This window comes from Dasypus novemcinctus, chromosome 16 (genome assembly GCF_030445035.2).
Source record: "Dasypus novemcinctus isolate mDasNov1 chromosome 16, mDasNov1.1.hap2, whole genome shotgun sequence".
NCBI classification, from domain to species: Eukaryota; Metazoa; Chordata; class Mammalia; order Cingulata; family Dasypodidae; genus Dasypus; species Dasypus novemcinctus.
In genome coordinates, this window is record NC_080688.1 from 42,269,907 (window position 1) to 42,291,003 (window position 21,097).

At 41.7% G+C, this 21,097-nt stretch overlaps 1 long non-coding RNA gene across 2 annotated transcripts in view; it reads left to right on the forward strand.

The window, feature by feature from the left end:
• The first annotated feature begins 4,548 nt into the window (after positions 1 to 4,548).
• LOC131273674 (uncharacterized) overlaps positions 4,549 to 21,097 on the forward strand; it is an 87,642-nt gene continuing 71,093 nt past the window's right edge. The window contains exons 1-2 of one of the 2 annotated variants that reach the window (XR_009180950.2): positions 4,549 to 4,722; positions 6,895 to 7,093. This is a non-coding gene — a long non-coding RNA (uncharacterized lncRNA). The remainder of the gene's footprint in view (positions 4,723 to 6,894; positions 7,094 to 21,097) is intronic. The other variant, XR_009180951.2, reaches the window with a different exon arrangement.

Below are 21,097 nucleotides of genomic sequence, written 5' to 3' on the forward strand. Positions count from 1 at the left end.
TACCTGAGGTGGGGAGTGCACTTAGGGGGTCATTTAATATTGAGTTTAGCAGTTCAAAGTTAACCTCATGCTCCATGGCTGGAAGCAAGGGCAGAGAAGGTAGAACTTTCCAGATTCATCACCTGCAGCATGGACTGGGGGTGGGGGCGCGGGTAGGAGAGGACAATTGAAGGCAGGAGAAGAGTAGTAGCTACTGAAAAAAATGGAGATTTTTTTTAGGTGTTTGTGTTCGTACTTTGGTTGGGTCCATGGTAAATGGTTTTGTCTGCAAAGGAAGACTCCTGAGGTAAACTCTGGGTCTCCCCTTAGCTGCCATGTGGGGGTCAGCGGGGGTCCGTGGGCATCAGGCAGCCTGTTTCAGGCTGCTGTGTGAACGTGTTGAGAGGCCCCGCCTGTCCTCCCACCACAGTGTGCTTTCTGTGAAAATTGTCCTTGGGGTAGGAAGATCCTCATTTTTATTACAGAACACACACAGGTATGATATTTCCTATCTTCTCTGCCACTTGACCCTTGCCTGTAATTGGAAACTGTTGCCCACAGTCTCACCCGTAGGATTCTGCCTTCCAGTGTAGAATTCTCTTCTCCTCACCCACCTCTCTCCCTATCTAACTTTTTTTTTTTCTTCAAATATTCATGGTCTTTTACTTTACTTTTCAATTCTTTTGTTAGTGATGGTGAAGGGAATGGGAGAGAAGAGGCAGAGGACTCTTCTGTTTCGTTAGATTCTGATAAAGGGTACAGTTTTTAAGGGCTGTCTCTACAAGCCTGCATGCTTTTCGAAGTCACCAGTTCACCTCCTTCACACACACTTGTGCCCCTTCTCCACAGTCTTACCTAGCCTCCAGCTGATTCTGTGGCTGAGCTTTTCTTTGCCCTTCAGGCTGCTATTAACCATTTTCTTTTCATTCCTGGAGTATGCCCTTTTCCCTCAAGTTCACTGTCAAAGAGTTTCTCCTGGGAGCCACCCTCAATTATAATATCAAACCTACTCTTGTGCTGGCGCTGCCCAGTGCAGCTCCCACACCCAGGCTTCACTGTGAGAGAGGCTGAATGAAGTCTTTCTTTCTCACTAGCAGATGCTTAAACAAGTTACATGAAGCACGAGCTGTTTATGAGGCATCAGTATAGCACCTCCCCCCACCCAAAGCACCCAGTATGCTTCATCATAAAAACTGCAGAAAATTTTTGTTGTTCTAATTACTATTGTTGTATTAACGACTTAGGCTATTGCTAAATGATTAGGTATAAGCATATTTCTTTATGATCTGGAATAAAAGCCTTTTGGATGATCGGGCTTTGAAACCCAGTGGCCTTTTCCTGTTTCTAAGTTGTTTCCCCCTGTGAGACACACACAACTTGGGCTGTTGAGGTTTGGGGAAGGAATAGGGGGTTTGGGGGGTACTTGTTCTTGGTAGCAAATGTCACAGGAGGTTGCCACCTTGGGCGTCTTTATTCTATGTAGGACTCTGTTTTCCTTCCTCCTTTCCTTCCTTCTCTCTTCCTCCCTTCCTTCCTTTTCTTTCATTCCCCCTTTAGAAGAAACCTGACAGTAGCTTCTAATTTTCATTCAACGGGAAATGAAAGTGTCTTTATTACTCTTAGGCTTTCTTTTTCTTTTTAACTGCCTGTCCTCATCCACTGCATCCAGACTCTACCCAGCCTTTAGGTAAATTAAAAAACACCCTCTGCATTTAACTCCGTGACTTTATAGATGCACTCCACTTTCCAGAAATACCCTGTCACCACTTCCAAGTCCCAGTACAACAGCTCAGCCCCAAACCAGCCTGCAGATTTCTTTCCATCCATCTGTCTGTTTGAAAAATATGTATAATATATTCAGGATCACCCTGGAGTTCTTAGGACCTGAGAACGTTCTAGGGATTTTGAACTCACTCCTCAGGTGTAGTACCTGATCTAAGCAGTGGGGAGCATGACGCTAAAACCAGCCAGGTCCTTGTACTCCTGGGACCAACAGTGATCTCAGAACTCCTGACCCTGAGCATTGCCCTCTGACCTCTGTCTGGCCCTGAACTTCTGGGGCTTTGAGGATGTTGCTGTTCATCTCATCTCATTCACTCCTCACTCATTCATTCACTCTTCTTTCTTTCTTCCTTCCTTTCTTCCTTTCTTTGCTTTCTTACAGATGACCTACAAATACCTGGAAAAGGCCCTAGGAGAGGTATATAAATATAAGACCTGCATCAAAGTCTTAGGATATTGTCTTATCCAAGACTCACTACACAGAACCCCTGGGAAAGGAAAGGTCATGGATTTAACCTGGATATAAATTTCCCAATCATAACATAATAGTGGTTCTGTTTACATATCTATTGTTAAATTTAATTTAGCTTAAGTGCAAGCCTAAGCCCTGGCCCTGTTGCATGAGGTGGTCTCTAATTGGGGAGAGTTTTCCCTTAAGGAATGTGAAGTGCTTCTTACCTTATTCTTCTGTTTTTTTTGGCTATTGTCACAGTGAGCTTTGGCCAGCTTTAAATCTCCATTTGTGAGAACACTCAGGGAATCCTGCCCCCCCACACCTGCTGGGTCAGGAGGAAGGACGGCCGCCCGGGGTGCCCTCCCCACCTGGGGTGCGTCTGACCCACCCTGTCTCCAGGCTCCCTTTCTGCACACCTGGTTTCCATGAGTAATTCTCCTACCCCTGGCCTCCTTCTAACAACAGGAAAACCTCAGGTCCCTGCAATGTTTTGTATGACGGTCCCTATTATCGGAGTCACGCTTCTGGATTTGTGAATGGACCTCTTGTTTGAGAATTTCAGTAGGAACCAGAGTTTCTTCATATTGAATTTGTAATGCAGTAATATACTCTATTTCATAGACTCCAAGATGCCATCAATTGTAAGACATACCATTATTTTATGTCCTACAATAAAAATAAATGCTGCCAATTAAACTTTGACAATCATTGATCGTAAGAGAATTCTAAGCGTATCTTAGGATCAATAAAATTTGTAGCACACTGTGTAGGTGTACAGACTTTGGAGTCAGGGTGCTAGGATTTAGAACTCAGCTCTGTTATTTAATGTTGGACCTTGGGCAAGCCACTTAACCTTATTGGGACAAAGAGAAGTAAATGTTGAGAGAATTTTTAAAAGGCTATGATATTGTATTTCTTATTACTGCTGTAACAAAACCACAACTCCGTGGCTAAAACCCACACACATTTACCAGGTTGAAGATCTGGAGGTGAGAAGTATAAAACCAAGGTGTCAGCGGGGCAGTGTTCCTTCTGGGGTCTCTTAGAGGAAGAGCTGCTTCCTTGCCCTTTCGGCTTCTAGAGGCAGCTAGCATTCCTCGGATGGATCATGGGCCTTCCTTGCTTCATCTCAACCTCTTTTGTCATCACATCTTACAAGGACACTTTCTTTCCATTGGGTCTGCCTGGCTAATCAGGATAGCCTCCCTGTCTCCAGGTCCTTAACTTGATCACATCGGCAAAGTTCCTTTTGCTGCAGAAAAAAATATATTCTCAGATTCTGGGGATTATACCCTGCACATCCTGGGGAGTCATTATTCAGCCTACCACAGATTTGATATAATTTGCAATAAAAGTTGACAGTATAACCTACTTTCAATGGCTTAGAAAATAGATAGAGAAATAGTGAGATACCTAGAAAGGAAGAATGATAGGCATATGTGGCCAAATGTTAAAATTGGTAGATCTGGGTATCTGGGCAGAGGATGTGTTGGAGTTCTCTGTATGGGCTCTGCATTATTTTTTCAACTGTCCTGTAAGTTTGAAATTATTTCAGAATAAAAATTTATGAAAAAGAATTGATGGAAGAAGAGAGAATGGAGTAAGGTAGACCAGTTAAGAGACAGATGAATATCAAGATGAGGGAAAATCTGGTCATGGACTAAGACAGTGTCAGTGGGGGAGAGAGTTCACATCAGATTGGTGATGTTAGAAGGCAGATTCATTCTCAAAGTCTCATGCTGAAAATCTGCCTTTCTGATGAGCTCCCGGGTAATTTCCATGCTACTGGCTTTTGAACTTCATGTTGAGTAAGAAGTCCCAGGGAACAGAAAAATTCAAGGGATGGTTCAAGAAGGTACCCCAGAGGCTAAATAAAGCCCACTGATTCTGAATAAGAGATAAGAAGAGTCCCAAGTGAGGATGGTGTCCTGAAGCCCCCAGAGGGAGAACGTTTTCAGGGGCTGTAGTCAAAAGAGGAAAGGAAAGATGCTAAAATCTGCCCAGAGCATTTGGCCATCAAATCACTGGTAACTTTAACGAGAGCAGTTTTGGTGAGGTTGGCAGAGCAGAAAGCCTGTGTCATCTTGATCCTCCTCTGAATAAACTCTGGTCAGCTATATTTATCTTTAAAATCGGGGCCACGTTAGCAGAGATGGGCACAAGTACAGGGAAGATTCCCTCTTTACCCCAGCAGCAGCTGTGGTGTGTAATGGGAGCTCAAAGCCATGTGGTTTATGGGCCTTTCTTGGCTCTGGGTGTGCTGCCATCTCCATCACTTGAGCTTATTTTGGGACACGCAGAATATTTATTTTGGGACATGCAGGATATTCATTTGCAAAGCTACACAACAACGAACAACCTGAAATAATGGGCCTGGTGAATATTCTGCAATTCCTGCAGCAGTTCCAAGAGGCCTAGCTTTGTAGACTAAAGGAAGGATTCTGTAGAGTAAAGACTCATGTTCAACTGCTTACTTGGTTCACTTTTCCATGGATCTCCAGCAACACGTAATTATTTCCTTTTGGTGTTATATTTTACCTTATCTTTTTTATCCTTCTGAGTGCTAGTAGCAGATTGTTTTCTTTGTTTGAGGTGTACATTGACTTAAAATTATTGGATTATAGTTTGGTAGCAAATGTCTTGTTTTAAGAATATTTGGCCTATTGCTGGCTTATCCTGGTATACTCCATTTTGATTTCCTTTTTCTCTGGAAGGCCATGTAGTCTGTTAAAAGGGTACCTGTGTGTGTTTGTTAAGCCATAAATTGGCTAACTTGTTTTCATCTGTATCATTGACTCCGCCAAATGTGACTTTAACCAAGCAGAAAGATTTCCACAGTATCATGGTGAGGATTTGTGCAGGAAAATACTAAGGAAAGAGAGAAAATAGCACTGTAAACCTGTGGTTCTCTGTTTCTCCTCTGGCAGTCATTTAAAAAAAATTTTTTTTAAGGAAAAATCAAACAAAAGTAAAATATTGAGAAAATATTTCAGTTTCCATTAAGTGTTGCTCATTTGCACACACCTTTTTTTTTTTAGAGACTTTTAGAACCAGAGAAAAATAACTGTGCTTGAGTCTTTTAACTTAAAAACCCTTTTGTCTTTTAGTTGGCTCATTCTTGATTATCGAAGACATTTTTTAAATTAGTGTTTTAACAATTCCCTCTACCTACTTGGAGATTGATGCATTATTTTCTATTCTTCTGGAGTGGCATTTAAAAAATCTGATTTGATGTCACAATCACTAAAACACTGAATACCAATAATCATTTCATTTCATCAACTTTACAGATGAGTGCCAAAATATATACCAATTGTCAAGTCCTTCTTTGTGGGTTTTTTTTTTGTCTACCTAGTACAGAATTGGCAAGTTAAACAAACACAGCAGAGCGCACTGGGATAAATAAATGAGTATGTTTGTAGTATTTGTATTGTGGCCAGACTGAAGTAGACAAATGGCTAGAAAACAATATGAATGTGATTGACTAGGAACAGCAAGGCAGGGCACATATTTCTGGCTCCATCTGGGAAGTAAAGGTTATTCTCTTTTTTTTCAGAAGAGAAAACTGAGGCTCAGCGTGGCTAAGTCAAGCTTTCAGACGCACAAATATATTTCTTGGACTTTTATTTTTTATTTTTGTCTTTTCATTTACTTATTTATTTATTGAAGATACATAGATCACAAAAAATGTTACATTAAAAAATATAAGAGGTTCCCACATATCCCACACCCCAACCTCCCACTCCTCCCACATCAACAACTTCTTTCATCATTGTGGCACATTGACTGCATTTGGTGAATACATTTTGGAGCACTGCTGCACTGCATGGATTATAGTTTACGTTGTAGTTTACACTCTTCCCCAATACTTGCAGGGGGTGATGGCAGGATATATAATGTCCAGCATCTGTCCCTGCAATATCATTTAGGACAACTCCAAGTCCCAAAAATGCCCACACATCACATCTCTTCTTCCCTCTCCCTGCCCTCAGCAACTACTGTGGTCACTTTCTCCACATCAGTGCTACAATTTTTTCCATTACTAGTCACAATAGTTCCATAGTAAAATATCAGTAAGTCCAATCAAATCCTTATTTTATTCCTCCATCCTGTGGACCCTGGGTTGGTGATGTCCACTCACCTTTATATTGAGAGGGGGCTTAGATCCCCCATGGTTGATGGATGCTATTCTCCTGCTTACAGTTGTAGGCACTCTCAGTTCCCTGGTGAGGTGGTTGACCATCTTCACCTCCTTGTTAGCAGATCTTGAGCAAGCACTCCTTTTGTCGCTGTCTCTCCAGATCGATGTCCAGATACCTCCTGCTTTGTCGGTTCCTACAACTGTTCGCTTGGGCAGGATTCTGTCCCCATTCAGCTGTTTTTTTTTTGCAGGAGAGATGACTAGGGTGCACTCACTCAGATGCCATCTTGCCCTGCCTCCTTTTGGACCCACCATGATTTTATGTACTACTAAGAAAGAATGAAACATCCCTGCAAGGATGATTCTTTATTCCTTAGAATTTTTGTTATATACTTATTGTAAAGGTTCTTTATTTGACTTCTCTCATATATTTCTCTTGTGTGTATGTAAAAAGGAGAATATAAATGAAATAATTTGGTTAAGGTATTTCTAAAACTTCACATTCAGAGTCTGACTCTTAGGAATTCTTTTTCAACAGTGGAGTTACTGGTGTCTGCAGTTCGCTGCACAGGATCGTCCCCCCGTGCCACCCCGAGCCTGGTGATGTAGCCTTTCCTTCAAGATTGCCCTCTCTTGGCCCCAGGATTCCATTCTGAGCCAGTCCACAAGTTTCATGCCTGCACACAGGCAAAAATGACAATGGCCCCAGCTGCTGGCCAGCAACATTTGTAAGCAAGGTGCCTTCTGATTTCAGCCTTATTACGATGTGAATAATTGCAAGCCTTAGATTCAGTGTCAGGTGTGTGCAGCTCTTAACCTAGGCCCAAAGGAAGCGTTTTGGAGGTTTAGGCTTCACACCAAGGGACAGGAGCAGGTAAGGTGCTAAGTGCTTCAGCTTCTTACCCTACTGCCAGTAACTCCTATGTTCCCTCTCCACTCCCTGATGAGGGCAGCTCAGTGAAGCTTTGGGGATAAAGGAAAATTCAGAACCAAATGAAGGGAGTGGATGTGGCTCAAGCAGTTTAGCATCTGCTTCCTACATGGGAAGGTCTGGGTTTGGTCCCTGGTGCCTCCTAAAAACAAAACCAAAAGACCAACAAGCAAACAAATGGAAAAAATAACTCAGGGGAGCCAATGTGGCTCAGTGGTTGAGCACTTCCTGCACACAAGGACCTGGGTGCAATCCCTGCCCTGGTACCTCCAAAACAGCAACAACAAACCAACCAACCAACCAAACACCAAATGAAGAACTTATTTCAGTCCCTGCTGCTGAAAAACTCCTTGGTTATTTCAGCGGACAGGGCATACAGTTCCATAATCTTGGGGATCTCGTGTGCAACACTCAGTCCACAGATTGTGAAGACTCTGCTGTTCAATTGCATGCAAGGAGATGGGCTAAAGAAGTCATGCAAGTAGCCCGCATGCAGGCGGCAGTGGCACTGAGGAACTGACTGTTCTGAACTTCTTTTGGGACATGGGTCTCAAAGTGCAGCATCCACTACTCACTGCTTGTAGCAAGGTTGGGCTGAAAAATGCCACAGGTTTTTTATGTAGGTTTTTTATGTAGGTTTTTTATGTAGGTTTAAAAAAAAAGATTTATCTATCTTTTATTATTTATTTATTTCTTTCCCCCACCCCACCCCGGTTGTCTGTTCTCTGTGTCTATTTGCTGCGTCTTCTTTGTCCGCTTCTATTGTTGTCAGCGGCATGGGAATCTGTGTTTCTTTTTGTTGCGTCATCTTGTTGTGTCAGCTCTCCGTGTGGGCGGCACCATTCCTGGGCAGGCTGCACTTTCTTTCGCGCTGGGCGGCTCTCCTTATGGGGCACACTCCTCGCACGTGGTGCTCCCCTACATGGGGACACCCCTGTGTGGCAGGGCACTCCTTGCGTGCATCAGCACTGCGCATGGGCCAGCTGCACACGGGTCAAGGAGGCCCGGGGTTTGAACCACGGACCTCCCATGTGGTAGACGGACGCCCTAACCCCTGGGCCGAGTCCGCTTCCCCTAATTCAGTCTTAACATGTAATTCCATCTGCCTGGACACTTGACCCCTTTGCCTGACACACGGAAGAGCAGGTCACACCAGGGAAGTTCACCAGAGATGCTTACGTTCTGCACCTAAAAATTCATCGGTATGTACTTTACTTTTTTGCCCTTTTCAGTTTTCTTTGAGCATTGGAGATTGTTTATTTGATTATTTTACATTTTGGCAACTAGGGACCAAGATATTTCTTTTCTATTTGTTTTTCCAACTCGTTTTACAGTTTAACAAGTCAAATACAAAACCCAGGGGAGTTAAAAAGCCTCCTGATGGTGCTGTGCATAGCATCACATTATTGATTGGAAACTGCATTGGAATGCCAGAGAAGTGCCCCAAACCAAAAATTTCAGATGCCTTAAGCTTTGAACTTTCCAATTAGGCTGAGAGGTTCCCTTGATAACCAGTAGTACCGAAGCTCTTAATATTGTTTAGCTCTTTCGCTTATCAGCAACGTTTCCTAGTTAGGAGGGCCAGAGGTTTGCTTCACGTCAGCGAGGTAACTCATCTAGCCCACGTGCCCACTTTCTGATCAAATATTCTGTCTGATGAAAAAAATCTGCAGCGTAACATAAACTGATCATAATTGGGAGCAAACGCTTCTTTCCCCCTCTTCAATGCCACCTCCTCCTGTGCAGCCTATTTTGCATCCAGAGATACATTTGAAAGTCGAAATCCCTTAGAGCTAGATATTCTAAACTGACAGAAGAATTTCTAGTGGCACCCCAGCCTAGAGCCATGTTTTTATGAGGACATCATTTTCTATTTCTAAGCTTCAGCATGCACTCTTGCTTCCTTATTGCTGGGAGCCATACCACATCAACTTGCCTCCCTCTCAGCTTTTAATGTTTTTTTAATGGAGTCCAGTTTTCTGCCTAAGTTATGGCTAGCTTTCTGACAAACCATCACACACCTAAGCAACCATAATGGAGGTGCCCAGATGTGACATGGGAAAAGGCAATGGGAAAACTCATGCCTTTAAACAAAACCATATTATAATAACTCATTTTTACCTGGCCCCTGGGCTTGCCATAAAGACTAAAAAGGGGCTTAAGAAAACATTTCAAAAATTAATGTGTAAAAAAAAATTAATGTGTGGTATGACATAAGCCACAAGCTAAAATAACCATTTCTAAATCTGGCAGGCATGGCAAGCATGCTGCCTATACAGTGAAAAGGCACTACCGCGTGATGTTCTCAAGCATCAAATGCTCATGAAGCAGTGAAGTTAGTTATCTGATGAAATAAAGCAAACATACTTTGCAGGTGCCTCGGGTGTTTTGAAGAATTTTAAAAAAATACTTTTAAATGAAAGTGAATGACTCATTGAAGAGGCAAATTCATCAGGGAATATAGGCATTCTTATGATAAAGGAAGAAATATATGCTCTTGCGAGCCAGCGATTTAAACGGCTTTATCCATACAATTGGGAAGAAATTTGCAGCACACCCAATCAGTTAACTTGTGCTCAGCTGAACAGTAATGCCTGGAGTAGTCCCCGGGGAAAGTTAAAGGTAGACGTGTTGCTGTGCTGGGTATTCAGATTTCTGTTTCAGTCGTGAGGTGTCCGAGTCACCGTTTCTGAGGTTGTATATTCTAAACAATAACATGAGTCAGTCTGTCATGACTAATAGCGAGCGGATTCCATCTTCCTGGATTTGGAATGTCTGGCTCTTTCCTGGCATTTGGGTCTCAGCTGAACATCTTCACCTCCCCAAGAGGCCTTCCCATCCGTGTTGGTTCACTCTCCCTCATCCCGTTGCTTTATTTTCATGTCACTCATCATTGTCTGGAATTATTGTCTTCATTTATGTGTTGACTGATTTATTGAATGTCTCTGCCTGGTAGAAAATAAACTCCTCAAGGCCAGGGTCTTATCTGTCTTCTTCACCACTGACTCCCCCACTCCTAGAGGCAGTGTCTGGCACTTGGTAGGCTCCTTGGTAAGTATTGGTTGAATGAATGAGTGAGACAGAGAAAGCAGAACTCTGATTGCAGTGTAATTCCAAAGAAAGTTATAGAACATTCGATGGCTCATAGGTTTGGTATAAAATATGGACATATATGGAATCTAAACTATAGTTCAGTGAGGTCAGGAATTACCGTGTGCTTGAAAGAAACAGTCCTGCAATGCCTGGCGCAACATTTGATATTTTATTCTGTTAAAGGTTTATTCAAGGACTGGTCTTGGAGAGGTGGCCTGGTGCTGCCCTCCTTCCTGTGAGGATGCAGGGCAGGTGCTGGAGGGAGAGTCCTCTCGGGGTGCCCAGCGATGGGGTGTCTCAAGGAGAAGGCCCATTCTATCAAGCTACCTGGGTTGACCAGGCCCATCCTCTCCAATGTGGGAGACCCTGTTAGCCAGAAATCCCCCAAGAGTGTTTTTCTTGAATGAAGTCTTTTACCATGTGATTCATATTTTGGGTGCTTTCTGTTAAACCAGTCGTTGCCATCTTTGTACACATAAAACCTGTTTTTGCCAAAAAAAAAAAAAAAGGACAGCTTTGCCAATGGAGCCTCAGATTCATTAGAAAGATTGGTAACCTAAAAAAAAAGAAAAAAGAGAAAACTTCTTTGAATTTGATGAATTTTACAGGAACGGCGTAGTTTGATGTGCCCAGCTTAACTTTTCATCCAAATTGCCCTTGAGGAATGTTTTTTAATCTGATATATTTTTATCCATATCTTCTGAAGTGGGTTTTTTTTTTTTTTAAACAGGAGTAAAGAGTAATGTGGAAAGCTGCTTTTATTCACTCCAAGGACAACTAACACACAACCAAGGGCAGAATTAGTCTCTAGGTGCACATATTAGCCTCAGGGTGTCACGGGTGTCTGTGCCTCACTTAGGAGCCTCTATAAAAATAATTACCTTGTGATTAGTATCTGATGCCAATGGTATATTTTCATTTTAAAAACCAGAGGTCTTTATTTCCTTGAGAGAGTGAATGAACTTCTTTTCACCTTGTGTCTGACCATTTTTCCTCCATTGCCTTGATGGACCCAGGCACACGTGCCTGCCTGCTCCCCTCTGCAGATGGTAGACTTTCCTACTTGAAAGAGCTCTCTGTGAATTACACATCTCACTCGAGTCAAATTAAAAATATTTATTAAACCCTCCTTTATGTTTAAGGTGTATATTCTCTACTAGGTGATGTGTAAATAGAAGGAAGGAATTAACATTTTCTGATAGAGTCTATCTAATGCTTCTGTTTAATAGGGTCACCAAGGGAAGCTTCTGGAAGATGGGTTTACAACTTTAAATGTGGAAAGCGGGGAAAGAGATATACAATAGTGTGGTGTTTTTTTTTGTTTTTTGTTTTTTTTTGGTTCTACGATCTCTTTACAATAGTGTTTTTCCAAGCCAAAGTCATTAATAAAATTTTGGTGACCAAGATGATGGCTGCTTAGCTCTGTGACGAAAATGAAAGCCACTGAGTGCACACTTTGAAGGATTGTCCAGGCATGGGGCTGTATAGCATAGGAAATCCTGTGGAGGAAGAAGGAATGTGGTTAACAGAACAAATATGAGAACGTTCTCTTATGAATTATAATAACAAATATATAATACTATGACGGAGTTTTAATAATCAGGTGGGTTTGGGGGTAAATACATCTAATGTAAGATAAGGGCTATAGTTAGTAGTAGCATTTTGATGATGCGCTTTCATAGCTGTAACAAATGTTACAAAACAATGCAATGTGTTGTTGGTGGGGAGATGTATGGGCGCCCTGTATGATGTTTTGCATGTTTGCTTTGTAAGTTCACAACTTTTACTGTGCACTTACTGTTTATGTATGTTTATGTATGAATGGTCTACTTCAGTAAAATTTTATAATTAAAAACATTTTTATAATGTTTGAAGACTTTTTAAAAAATGGGGTTGGCAATAATTTTGTCCAGTCTTTAATTATTAAACAGCGTGTCTCTGTCTCTTTCTGTCATCACTTCAGTGATTTCAAGAGGTTAGCATATAATGTATGGATAATACACCAATGACTGCATGTAGCCATATAGGAAAAAGCCATAATCAATTGCTTTGATGTCATAAAGTCTCAGCCTACCAACCTGATGTCAGTGTGATGGATTAGGAATTGTCAGGCTACAGTTAGTGGCTTTTTAAAAAAGGAGTCAAAGAAATACATTTTTAGGAAAGGACATATATGTTAATAGTATATTTTGGGGGGAAATTTTAAATCTCCCATTGTGGGAATTAAGTATTTCATACATGTTCTCTAAAATAAACAATGCGCAGATAAAGAGCGGCATGCTGTGGAGGTTGGTAGGGCCAGTGCCTGGGGTGCTAATTAGGTGTGCCTTCTGGAATTTGCCATTAAAGCATTGCACTATGCTTCCCCCCAAAAAGGGCAAGGACAGAGGAGGAAGAACCTGGAGCAAGGGAGATGGGAGGAAGGATGGGGAACAGGAATATGGAGAAGCTGTAAACAGGGGAAGAAATGGTTCCCCGAAGAAGTTTGCATGTAATATTTAACTGGTGCATTGGTATAACATCCTTTTTTCCCCCCTTTGTCTTTACTTACTTATTTTTAATGTCACATTAAAAAAGTATGAGGTCCCCATATACCCCTCCACCCCCCTCACCCCACTCCCCCCATAACAACAACCTCCTCCAACATCATGGGACATTCATTGCACTTGGTGTCGTATAACATCTTGACTTACTGAGAGACTAGCAAAAGGGAAATAAAAGGAAAAAATCCTCAGACAATGCAAAGTTTCCCTCTCACACCTACTACTGCGGGGTTGGGGGGCTGGGGGTGTCCTTTGAGCCTCGTCGCTTATCCGGTCGGTCGTAACTCGTCAGTTGTTGCTTTTATGCTGGAAATGCCCGAAAACATTTACAGCTTCGCAGCCGCGCCTGGGGGCGAGGCTTTCACAATGCCAGCTCCGGAGCCTTCCCGCGTGTCCCCAGGGAAAGCCAGCGGGCCACAGGGCGGGGGAGAGAAGCCTCCTGCTCCCTTCCTCGTCGGGGATCCAGTGCCCTTCTCCCTGCCAGCCTGTGAACAAAGGACAGAACCTCAAAGCTCCTGCCCCCACGCGTGACCTCGGGGCCAAAGGCAAAACATTTTATCTCTGGGTCCTAGTGACATTAGCTCCTCGGGCTCTGCAATTGTGGTTTATGATGTGACTAGAACCCTTTGATGGAATTACTATTGCTTTCTATTTCTCTGCTCAGCCATTTATTATTCTGTATATTTTTTGAGAGCTGTGGGAAACTTTCATAACCAAAGCCTAAGCCAGGCAAAAACTTGTTCTATTTGGAATTTGTAATGAAGTCAAAACATGGCCTGGATTTTCTGAAAGGCTCCTTTGGCTGCCTGCAATAGCCCCAGGGCACAATCAGACAGGGATGGGAGAAAGCCTGGGAGCAGATTTCGTTACCAAGAATAGGACAGAACAATATTTGCCTCCAAAACACCCAGGCTGCTATTTACCTTCTCAGCAGGAAGAAGTGAGAGATAAAGGCATATTTCGCATAAGGTGCAAATACCAAGTCTCTAATTTCCAGTTATCAGGATTTGTTGTTTTCTCCTTAACTCCCCCTGAACAAAAGGTGAGGGAGAATTTTTAGCATATTTATTTCCTGACCTAAGGGAAGAAATTCTTTATTTCAGAACTTTTGGCCCAAATGAGCTGTGATTTTTGCCTGAACTGAAAAAAAAAAAAGATTAAATAGATCAAAGGAGGAAGTCGAATAAAATTGTAAGACATTCAAAGCGATTACGGGTTTGGGGAATGCTTCTTCCTTATTATTATTATTATTTTTTGTAACATTGCTCATGTTGGTGGATGTCGGATTGCAGGAAAATACAATGGAAACCCAAGTTTCACTATGTCCGGATTGAAAACTTTGTCTACTTTTCAGAGGCTCTAGCAAATTATTCACTGACTTAAACCTGTTCTCTCAAAGGGAGCCTCAGTCTTCAACAAGAGTAGTACGTTGTAGTTCCTAATTCTTATTTAAGTCAAAGGTTAATAGTAAAAGTGGGGTTTGGTCTTTTATTGTTTCAAGTTAATGTTTATTTTTCACCATCATTTAAAGAATTTCCTTAGGCCCTTATTTCACTGCTGAAAGCAGAGTAAGGGAACTCAGATTTCATGCCTTAGGGCTTGAATACAGGAATAAAAACAGCACAACATTTGCATCTATTTAACAGTCTCAGTTCTAAGAGCCCCTCACAGTTTGAGGGGGAAAGCTGTATCTCTAGGTTAAATGAAGCTATTCTGAGATATTTGCCGAAAACACAATTCAAAGAAAGATAATCATTATCAGAAATGACCTAGGAATTCATGGCCATGTGATTGAAAACACAAAGCTTAGAAAGGTGCATTCTCTTGCTTCTCTGCCTGCCCGGATATCAATGAACATCAGCTAAAGGTGGCTGAAGAACCAATTTCATGCATCTACTGTACGAGGAAATGAACTGAGCCAAGGGCAAAAATAAAATTATACAAATGTTATTATAGACTAGCCTGCTTCTGTCCTAGTTTAATTCAAATTTTAGTGCTGCAGGCTTTGCTTCTGGCAGTAGCCTTCCTGAATAAATCAACATTTGCTTACATCTAAATTATTAGAGAAGCATGTGACTTTGTTTATTGTATAAATTATCCGCAAGATTAAAGCATTAACTGTTCGACTGGCTTTGTTCCGTTACCTCACCAACTCTCCACCAAATCATCTCTCCCCAAATTGAAAATAAAAATCTGAAACTACAGATTTTTTTAGAAAAAGCAAATAATAAAGCCACAAAGCTTTGCGGACTCGAGGTTATGGATGGGAGCCCTGCTAAAGATAGGATGTGAGACAGTCTTAGCGTTTAGAAAAGTCTGGAGGCTGGGGCCAGAGGAATTGTTCACAAGGCTCTGATGTGTCTGCGCAGAGCGAACCGTGATCTTGTAAATATCAGGTCAGTTGATTAAGTCAGCAAATCGCCAGGGATAACTGAATATCAAAGCTAAAGAAAGCATTTTGGTAGGCTTTCAGTAGGCAAGGAATTTCTAACTATATTGCAATGTTGGGCCCAAACATTTTTATTGTCTTTATTTATTAGAAAGTTAAACATAGACCCTCTAGAAAATGCCTTAACTAACAACGGTTTTTTGTTTGTTTTTTGTTTTTATTTTTGGCCTCACCTCACTGTGAATAACACCGTCCCTACATGTTCAGGAAATAAGGATGGAGTTTTACTACTAGACAATTTGATCTTCTAAGTCTTTGGACAAACCAGATAGCAGGTGTGTACTATGAGACCATCCAACTTAAATAAGCATCAAAAGTTCGAAACAGACAATTCTGAACGTATTTATTTGCTTTATGAAAGGATTTTCTTTTTATAAGACCACCCACAGTAGATGATCTTTTAAACTCTGAACTTTCCAATGAATTTACAAAATTGTAGTTGAATTCAGTCTTTTCCAAGAACATATTTATTTCTCAAAACTCTGTGTAGCCACACTGTGGGTCAAACGATTGATGTGCACAGTGATCCTCTTGAACAAGTGATTCGAATCCAAGGTGTGCTCAAGAGGAGAATCGATTCCTCACTCTTACTCTCTTCACCCTAAATTGAGCTTTGAGATCTTGGAGCAGTGATTCCTCAAATGTGGTCAATGGACCACTGGTAACAAATCAACTGGGGGGAGGTGGACCCAGAAATCTGCATTGTAACAAGCTTCCATGTGATTGGGATGTAAGTAACCTTTCCAGGGTCTAACATGGAACCAAACTATATAGCTCAATTTAACATTTTCTCCGTGTACCTTGTGTCATCCTCTGTTGATGGCATTCTGGAGCATAGCCCAAGGTAAAATGGCAGCTGGATTCCCTGATGCCACCAAGAAAGCCTCCTAATCCATGGTTTAGCTTTGTTTGGTCAAGGGAGGGTTTCTTTTGAGCATATTTATTGACTCTATGGTAGTTAGTGTTGAGATGGTGCGCCGATGGGAAACAGCCCCACACAAAGATAATTCTATTTGAAGCATTTTATACAATGTAAAAGTAAATTGCTTTCCTTTGAATCAGCATAAAACATTTTGAAGAAATGTCATTTTCAATAGCAGCATCTCAGAGTGGAAATAGCAGAGACTTTGGAATTAGACAACCCTCAAGTCAATTTCTTTCTTTCTTTTTTTTAAAAAAATATTTATTTATTTATTTCTCTCCCCTTTCCCCCCACCCCGGTTGTCTGTTCTCTGTATTTATTTGCTGCATCTTCTTTGTCCGCTTCTGTTGTTGTCAGCAGCACAGGAATCTGTGTTTCTTTTGGTTGCGTTATCTTGTTGTGTCAGCTCTCCATGTGTGCGGCGCCATTCCTGGGCAGGCTGTACTTTTTTCGTGCTGGGTGGCTCTCCTTACGGGGTGCACTCCTTGTGTGGGGGGCTCCCCTACGCGGGGGACACCCCTGCATGGCACAGCACTCCTTGCACGCATCAGCACTGCACGTGGGCCAGCTCCACACGGGTCAAGGAGGCCCAGGGTTTGAACCACGGACCTCCCATGTGGTAGACGGACGCCCTAACCACTGGGCCAAGTCCGCCGCCCTCAAGTCAATTTCATTGTTCCCTGTCACATACTGTTTGGTGAAAACTCAAATGTCTCTGAGCTCACTTTCCTTGTTGTTGATATAGGAATAACAAATTTTAAGCATGTTGGATGTTGAGAAAGTTATGAATAATATGCAAGGAATGTTTGGGATATAGTAGATGATCAATGAATGATAATTAGTATTATTCACTATTTAGAAATAGCTGTTGATCCACCTAAATAAGAAACAGAAAAAGTTGAACAATAAAATGCTGAGACACTGCTATGGAGGAAATATTGGCAAGTTCCTGATCTGCACAGTTAGGCTGGCCTAAGCCTGGAAACTGTTCACTTCCTGCCAAAAGCAAACAAACAAAAGCCATGGACTGTAAACTTCTCCCACAGTCCTCTGGGGAGGAGACAGTGATTATAGAAATTATAGAAACAAGTTATTTCCAGGTAATTGCTGGCTTGTAATTTTATAGAGACTCTGTGTTGGAAGATAGCACGTTTACTGAGAAATATATGTGAGAAAGACTTTGTACATGAAATGTGAATTTGGGCCACTGAAGACAGAGGGACTATTAATTCTTTAGTATTAATATTAAAGTTTTCTTAAAAGAATGTAATTGAACAGGATTCACAAAGAAGGCTCACTAGGTCAAACAGACTTTGGATAATGAAATGAGATTAGAATATAGGGAAAAGCATAAATGATCTGGTTTAGTGTCTCACCAATTCCCCAATTGGGCACCATTGAATTCCTAACAGTATTGATGATGGCAACAATTTTCTAGTAATCTAAGTAAGAGGAAGAGCAGGTGATAGTTAGCCTCACAGAATGGTATCTTAAAAAGGTTTGCCTAGAGGTGCTATACTATACATTTTCAAGTCTGTTATATCATTTAATCATCATATCAAGCCTGTGACATTGACTTCGTTCTTACCTCCATGTTCTTAGAAATATCTAGGAGGTGGTTATATTTTGAGTCATGGAAAATAACAATTGAAAGTCCTAGAAGAAATAAGTATTCTTTCAGGTATGAGGAATGCAGGGAAATAAGTAATAAACAAGATAACATAGATGTATCAATTAGTTGTTGCTGTGTAACAAACCACTCTAAAATTTAGTAGCTTAAAAGAACAACCATCTTTCAGCATATGATTCTGGGGGTCAGCAATTCAGGTTGGGCTTGGCTGGGTAGCTCTGGTCTCGGCTTGTCTTCCTCATGCGTTTGTTGTCCCCTCTGGGTTGACTAGGTGACTCTTCTGGGTGCTAGCTGAAGCACTGTCTCTCTCCTCTGCATGGTCTCTCATCATCCAAATGGCTAGTGTGGGCTTATCTCCAGAGCAGTGGCAGAGTTTCAAGAGAACGTGGAAGCACACACCATTTCCTGAGGATTAACCGTGGACCTGCCACTCCATTGCTTCCACTGCATGTTACCAGCTAAAGCAAGCTATAAGACTAGCCCTCTGGGTGGGAGGATTGGTAAAAGGCATAGCCACAGAGAAAAGAGAAGTGTGGTGATTTTTCAATCCACCTACCCCATTAGATAGCATTGGGAAGCTGAGGGAAGATGGGCTTGATATATTGTTGAGCAAGTGAGCAGAGAGGTAGTAAGAAACAAAAAAAGGCATGGGAGAAAGAAGAGCATCAAAGAGCAATGAGTGGTTAAAATGTGATACAAATAGCAATAGGGAACCCCAGAAGACCCTTAAGCAAGACAGAAATGTAGATGAAGTAGAGGGCATGTATTAACATCCCCCATTATAGGAGACTGCTGGCTGAGGGCCTGGTAAGATAAGTAGAGCGTTTATATCTCACGGTTTCCAAGTTAATGATGCCAGCAGTCTCTGGACCAGTCAAATTGTGGTGGGATTTATTATTTACATTACAGCTAAATTTAAAAATAAAAACTTATGTCTACATTTTTAATGCTTTGAAAATACCATTGAACATGCTCTAGAATGCTATATCCAGTAACAGAATGCAATTTCCCTATCGAATAAAATTGCTGTTTGTTTTCTGTACTCTCTATTATTATGGAAATTTCACAGTTTATCAGCTAAGCAAATTTGATAGAAAGGAGCAGCCCACTATATGAGCTATTCCCTTCTCCCGCAAACTTTTTGATTCTCTTTCTATTTATGATAATGATGTACTTGGCGTTGGGGAGGGGTTCAACCCAACCTGATGCAGAGAGAAAAGCAAATTTTTTTTTTGAGGTACCAGGAATTGAACCCAGGGCCTCATACTTGCAAAGCAAGTCCTCAACTGCTGAGCTAGAACTGCACACAGCAAATGTTTTTAAAGATCTTTGGTAGAAATGGTAGTGCACTGAAATCACTCTAGCAACGCAAACTCTTGGTGGCACCTGATAGTCTCACTTTCCTCCTTGTGCCTCTGTGGATAATGCATTGCTGAAACCAACCAATAAGGAGTTGCTTAGGGCCTAGTTAATTTTGCTGACTTCTGCCAAGTATGTGTGGTTTTGTTTCTAGTGACTCTAAGAGAAATGGTAACTTAACGCACAACTGTGAGAAACCCCATCTTCCAGGAGCAATTTAGAGGTTTTTATTTATTTATTTTTATTGCAGTGTGACAACGTAAGTTCCCAAATCCTGTTAGCAAATAGTGTGATTTCTGAGCTGGAGTTCTGGGCTAACAATGTTACATGGTGTGTGTCACCAGCTATGAGGGGAAGTTTATAGTCACGTGTTCTGAAAAATATACAGTGTTAGAGCCTGGGAGTTCCAAAAGTGGCCTTCGAGTCTTGTATCCATTTTCTGGTTTCAGTTTGTTTTCACAGGCTTGGCTGATTGTGAACTCTGAGCAGGAGGGTGGGATTGGCTGACAAGGCAGAGACAAATAGGGTGAGTGGGTTCTTCCTTCATCTGAGTCTTACAGGATGATTATTTAATCAAAAAGTCTGAGCTTTTGGAGAGAAAGTATTCAGAAATACCCATTTGCCAAAACAAAACAAAACTGTTTAAAGGAGAAATGGATGTTCTGGTACCTTGTTAACATTATTACACATATCACTTTATCGTGGCTAAAACCTAGCCTTTGAAGTTAGTTTCCACCTCTTTCTAGCTGCATGACTTCGGACAAGTAACTTGAAACTCAGCCAGGCTCAATTTAATATCTCATATGATTGTGGCAAAAATTAAACAAGGTAATGTATTTGGTGCTCAGCCCAGAGACTGACACGCAGTAAGTACTCAGTGTCGGTGGCATCTTTATCGTCTTTATCATCATCGCCATCAGCCAGTCTCCTCCCATCCATTCCTTTATCTGGTGAGCACCAATTCAGCTTCATCTCTTTTGTGATGCCCATGGGTAGGTTCTAGGCACATAGTGGGCCATCAGCAAGTTCTTGAGAAATGAGGGGGGAAAATGAATGAATGAATCGATCAGAAATACTGTAATCACTCTGTGTGTGTGTCTGTGTGTAGCTCCTTAAAAGGAAGGAGTCAACCCAAATATGTTCAGTGTTTTTGATGATATACAAATCACTAGTCACTAAGGACTTCTTTCGCACCAAAGATTTATTTAAGCGTTTGTTTGAAAAATCCTATATGGAAACCCAATATGAAGCGGATAAAAGCACAGTTGCTGCCAGGCACCCAGGCTCCTCATTGGCTTGGCTCTATCTCACCTCCCAAGGCGACCCCTAAAGCCCTTCTTGGCACTCCTGGGGCTCAAAGGAGCTCAGAGTTAAAACCATTGTCCTATTGCTGGACATTGTATGTCCTCCCTTGGCCCACTGGATGGAACGTGGGAGAGTGTGGGCTGTGGTGTGGACCACAGGCCATGGGGTGCAGCAATGCCCAGAGATGTACTCACCAGATGCAATGGATGTGTTATGATGATGGGGGAGAGTGTTACTGTGGGGGGAGTGGTGGGGTGGGGGCGGTGGGGGTGAATGGGGACCTCATATTTTTTGAATGTAATATTTTTAAAAAAATGAATAAATTGAGTAGAATTTGGAAAAAAGAAAAGAAAAAAATAATAAAACCATTGTCCTAAAGAACCATTCACATTGATGTCTTTACTCTTAGTTGCTTGACTGTTTTGATAATGATCATTTTTTTAATCTGGAAGAAAAGGGAGGGGGGCAACATTCATGACTCTAAACCAAACTTCAGGCAATGCATACAC